Below are 6,340 nucleotides of genomic sequence, written 5' to 3' on the forward strand. Positions count from 1 at the left end.
CCATGAAGGAGAGGGAAGAAGAAGCAGGAAAAAGGTCCCATGGATGGATGGATTGGGGAGCATGGCCAGGAGGGCAAGCCTGAGAGTATGAGCAGCCTGGGCAGAATATGGCAAGTGAGCCGGGAGTGGTGGCACTCACCTTTAATCCGAACACTTGAGAAGTAGAGGCAGGCGGATTTCTGAGTTCTTGACCAGCTTTGTCTACAATGTGAGTTCCAGGACAGCCAGGGCTATACAGAGAAACCCTGTCTCAAAAAAAAAAAAAAAAAGAAAAAAGAAAAGAATATGGTGAGTGATATCTCACAGTTCTTAGTAAAGAAGTAGAGAAATTAGCATAGAGGAAAGGTATGTGCCCCATGATGGTGCATTACTGCTTATAATCATTATTATTATTAATCATAATTATCATTTCTTATTATTTGATATTATTTCACATTATTGTTTAATATATTATTACATCATATTAATATTATTTCTTATTTTATTATTTCATATTATTTCTTATTATTTCATATTATTTATTATTACTGTTTTATTATTAGTTTATTCTCTTTTATTATTATTATTATTATTTAATACCTCTATAATTTATGTGTTGGTAAGAAATCCACAAGTAATATTTACCACAACAACTTGGCTGTAAAAACAGCTTGTGCCCAATGACTGAAATGCAATTGAAAGGAAGATGTGGTTTTGTACACTTGTAACCTCAGAACCCAACAGACAAAACAGAAACATGGCCAACACTTATTTTCTTGCGATAAGAAACATTTATTTTCTTCAGAGGAAGAAAGTTCTCTGGGATCTCTGCTAATAAGGTCACACAAACACACACACACACACACACACACACACACACCTCCACACAAACATGCACACATACTACATACATACATTCACACATATACACACACACACACCACAGATAAACATACATGCACCACACATACACCAAACACACACATAAATATGCCCCCACAAAAACACCCACACACAAATATGCCACTTACATACATTCACACATACACATGCACACACACAACGTACAGCCACACATACACACACCACACATACCCCCACACAAACAGTCACATACATACCACATACATTCATTCACATATATACACATACACCATACATACTTACATTCACACACATGCACACACACATACAACCACAGCACATGCACACACATAACATATACATACATTCATACGCATACATACAAACACACCACACACACCTCCCTTTTTGATTCTGGTTCATTTTGCTTAACAATGATTTCTAGTTCCTTCTGTTTCTGTGCAAGTATCATGATTTCACTTTTCTTCCTGACTGCATGAAATCATGTCATTTGTACTCTGTGATCAATTTGGTTAACAAGGGTTAATGCATAAGTAGGGCCTGGGCTGAGGAATTTGCATTGTGGGTGTTCCACATAGCCAAGAGTGACAAGGCATGTCCCAGAGTCTCTTCTCCCTCAGTGAGCCCCTTGGAGCATGGCTCTTGGCCAAGGTTGTGGGGAAGGCAGGATGAGGAAATCAGTAGCTGACATTGTTTGTGTACCTACTTGCCTGGTGATTTCTGCTGCAACCACCAGGTTGTGTGTCTGATGACCTTCCAGAGGTTCCACCATCTGCCTGCACTTTGACCCCATGAGTGTGAAAACAGAACTCCTGGAAGCTATTGAATCTGGGGGCTTTGAAACACTTTGAGAAAATATGGACAAGGTGGAGCACGGGGTATCCGAGGTCAGTGAAGCTGGTCTGTATACATTGTAGAGGACATGGATCTGTGAACCCACAACATGCAGCTCAAAGCATGAATGCTGTGTAGGCTGTAGACTGAGTGAGGGCAATGATTGTCCATGCTACAGATGCCCCATTCTGGTGGAGGGTGTTGACCAGATGAGCCCAGGGAATGTCTCTATGCCTGTCTCTCAATGTTTCTATGAATCTAAAACTGCCCTAAAATAAAGTCAGTTAAAAATACATATGGGACCCAAGGAGCTAAAGGGGTTTGCAGCCCAATAGGAGAAACAATATGAACCAACCAGTACCCCCAGAGCTCCCTGAGACTAAACCACCAACAAAAAAGAATCCCATGGCTCCAGCTGCATATGTAGCAGAGGATGGCCTAGTCAGTCATCAATGGGAAGAGAGGCCCTTGGTCCTGTGATGGTGCTATGCCCAAGTATAGGGGAATACCTGGGCCAGGAAGCAAGAGTATGTGGGTTGGGGAGCATAGGAAGGGGGGCAAGTTATAGGTGATTTTCAAAGGGGAAACAGGAAAGGGGATATTTGAAATGTAAAATAATAAAAATATCTAATAAAAATATACATATGTGGACTGGTGGGGTGGCTCCATGCTTAAGAGTTCTTACTGTTCTTTGAGCAGAATCTAGTTCATTTCCTCCCGTGTTGAGAGGCTCACAATCACTGGTAACTCCAGCTCTTGGTGATCGGGTGCCCTCGTCTGGCCTCCATGGGCACCTGCACTAACATGCATATTCCCACCCTAATGTGCACATATCTGTTAGGGAAGTGCATGGCTTTTCTAGTCCAGATCTTGGATTTTTGGTCTGAGTCTAAATTCAGGGGTAGTCCTTTGCAAAGCACTGAGTATTGAGTGCCTGCTTTGTTTATAGCTCCTGGTTAGGCACTAATGCAAGGTAATGAATGAAGTGATGCCCTCTTGACTTCATGGTGTCCAGTCAACCTGGCTGGGTGGGAGAAGGGCAGACACACAGTCCTCACCCCTACCCCCAGTCTGCAGAGCAAGGGAAGTCCTAGGTCCTCCTGCTCTTTAGAACACACTCTGGGACAAACCAGTGCTTGGTTCAGGAAGAACATTGCAAGTATGATCATTGCTGTGAATGGAGAGACTGCACCATAAGGGGAAACAGAGACAGTGCTGTAGCCTAGGAAGAGAAGTTGTGCTCGGGTGACAGGACTTTCCTGTCCCATTCTGACTGCCACTTAGCTCTTGAGTCAATTACTAGCCTCCCTGTGAGCCCCATCTTCCCTCTCAAGGAAATGGAGGTAACACTGGGCCTCCCTCCTTGTTCTGTCCTGAGGATCTCAGGGGACAATGACAGCTTTGAGTGAGGTACAAGACTATTTAGGAACAGTCCCATAATACTGTTCACTGGGAAGAGGCCTCCAGTCCCCATGTTGGGTACAGACAGGGAGGAAAGAGATGGCCTTCTGAGCTGGCTCTACAAGGGTGGCTAAGTTATATTCATGATGCTGAATGTGTGTATCTTTGACCAGATTGGTGATGGTAGTGTGCTGTCTGAGTTGGGATATATTTTTACTCCATGTGAACATCTTCTTTGTGCCATTTTCTGAGCCAGCGAAGCACGTCTGGGCAATATGGGCTTTGAGGAAAAGGCCTGGCTTGGGTTACTCCCAATAAGGTCCAGAGCAGAACCTTGGGTGCTCCTTTGAGCCTTCCCAAGCCAAGCCAGGATATTCCATCAAGCATCCTAATGACCAGAAAAGAAAAAGGTCTAGGAGCCACATACAGCTGCATCTGGATAGCCCAGTCACCTGAATCCATAGAGCAATGGCCATGACCATCACCCACATTGGCTTTGTGACAGTGTTATTCCAGCTGAGGGTCGCCAGTATCTCACCAGGCTTCTGTCAATGGGGGATCATAGGAATTACACACACACACACACACACAGAACATGCATACACAAATGCACACATAGTACACACGTGCATACTCACGTAAACACGCACACAATCAGCTTTACTTGGGTACTTGGGGTAAGTGAAGGGATATTGTGAGCTCATCCAGGTGCCAGTGCCCTATGTGATCTGTGGTCTTCTTTTCCACGGGCATGGTCTAGCAGCTTGTCCAGCCTGTGCATCATCCCCCATTGGTTCTGATCACTGCTTTGCCTTGTCCTCCACTTGGTCCTAGATAAGTCACCCCAAGGCCAATAGGCCTGCAGAGCATTAGGGCTGTGGATGAAAGGGGTACCATTTGCAGAGACTGTGGGGACAGTCTCTTCAGGGATCTCAGAGGACAGGTCATGAAACGGAGGCTGAGAGGTAAGAAGAACCCTGTAAGTACCAGGATGAGCCAGGCCTACTTAACCATGAGGCCAGCATCACCACCATTGTTCAGAGTTTGTGCATGTGTCATGGTTCTTTCTAATCCCAATGGCTGCTACCTCAAGAGGTCTGCAAGATGCAGAGGCAAATGTCAAGTGGTATGTCTGTCCCTGGCTCTAGTAAAGGCAGCTAGTTCCCTAGAGACTTAGACCAGCAGTTCCCAGCAGACCTGGGAGTGGATGGGTCTCCCTCACCCCTATCCCCAGCCCCAGACACCCAAGCTCCTATAGCATTCATAGAGGGAATTTCTCGGCACAGGGTGTCCTCAGGACTTCCTGTGGGTGGAGTTCCTTTCTGGCCTTCACCTTCTGGAGGGAGAGGATATCTCCTGTTGCCTTTTTCTTCACTCCCCCAAATTCCATAGACACTGTCCAGGTTGTCAGTGAGTCTGAAGGAGATACCCAGAAAGAGGCCCTTGTCTTCAGAAAGAGGGTCTATGGGTCCCCTCAATCGAAAATAAACACAATGGAATATGGTGTGCACTGCTGGGGCTAAAGAGAGCAGTTCCTGAGTCTATATGACTGAATGTCACCTGCATACATGCCTCCAGGCCCCAGGGTCCTCGACTCCAGATGCCATCAATGCACAAGTTTATGGTAGGGTCCAGTCAAGCCTGGAAACTGATGTCTGGAAGCTGGAGCAGACAAAGAGGTCAGAGGAGTACAAGTTGTAGTCTATAGTGTCTCTTCTCATCCTGAGGCCCTTGGATGCTTTGCTGTACACCCAGTGACTCCTCTGTAACCAAACACACCTTACCACTGAATGAGGAGAGTCTGGGTCAGACAGTTCTTCCTTATCTGAGGTCAGCACTTTGCCATGGTGTCAGAGGTCAGAGGATTCTCAGTAGAAAGATCCCTCTGAAGATGGGCACCTCCTCCATTCCCACCCACCTACCTGTGGATGAAAGTGTGTACAAGTCTGGGGCACAGCCTTGCTGCTAGCTCTCCACCTTGGCAGGCAGTATGGCTGTGCTCAGCATGTATTAAGAATATGCTCTGTCCCCAGTGATCTTGAGGGCTCTGGCTTCTAATGGCAAAGAAAAGCAAAGTAAAGCCTGGGCCTTGAACTCATTATAATATTGGGAAAAGTAAAGCTGGAGAGAGGTTAGGCTTAGAAGGTTGTGTGTAGAGGCTTCCCTTTTCAACCAAGTATTCCAGGAAGGCTAAGAGATGTGAGCTCAGAGAGATCCTGAAGAAGGTGTGGGAGCAAAGGCCCAGTGGCAGCCATCAGGATGGATACAGAAGCAGTAGAGATATTCGTGGCCAGAGAGGATGGGATGATGGTTCAGGCTGATGGGGGTGTAGTGAATCTCTGCAGCTCAGAGCTCAATGTGTACTGAGTGACAGCTCTGCAGTAGTAGATAATGACCTGTTCCCTCCCTCCCTAATTTCCCCACATGTTCATGCTCTCTTTGTGTCATTGTGACTCACCTCTGAGCAGAGTGAGGCTTCCTCTGAGCATCATTCTTTCCTGTCCACCAGTCAGCATCTTCTCCATCTGCTCAAGTTTAAGGTCATTCCCTCAGCACATCTTCAGGCCAAGTCCATGCATACTTGGTAAAGGTGGCTGGATGAATGAATGAGCAAAGCACTTGTTTTCCTGTGTGTAAGAATAGCGAGCTCCCAGGGGGGATATCTTCCGGAGTCCTATGTGTGCTCTGAGGAGTCCTCCTCCTAACAGCTCTTTCTCCTGGGCTATCACTGGAGCCAGGAGGGGTGGGAGCCTCTGTAGTCAGTGAGATAACACATCTCTGTGTTGGTGAAGGGATGTTCGGCTGTGTGTGTGTGTGTCTGTAAACTTTACAATGCGTATGATATGAAGTGTGAGCCACTGCCTGAGGGTCCCTAACCCTCACACTCTAATTCCCAAGCAGTAGGCATGGACTTCCCAGGATACCTGCTGCCATGACAGAAGGGGCCTTCCTCCTCCTGAAACCTCACCCCTGTGTCTAGCAATCTCTTGGTGCTTGGGCCCCTGTACTAGACCTGCCCCTCAGCAACAGGAGCCTCTGCGGTCCCTGCCCTGATGTTTGCCTGGCTACATCCTTCCTTCCCTCCCCTCATTTCCTCTTTGAAGTACAGGAGTTAGGATGTCACTGGACCTACCCAGGGATGCTTCCTGATCACAGTGACCCCAGGCTCTTTACCAGCACAGAACATGTTTTTTAACATGCACAGCACTAGGTGTGACCTGCAAGAGAAGCTTTTCAGGTC

Source organism: Mus musculus, chromosome 12 (genome assembly GCF_000001635.26).
Source record: "Mus musculus strain C57BL/6J chromosome 12, GRCm38.p6 C57BL/6J".
In the NCBI taxonomy this organism is placed as follows: Eukaryota; Metazoa; Chordata; class Mammalia; order Rodentia; family Muridae; genus Mus; species Mus musculus.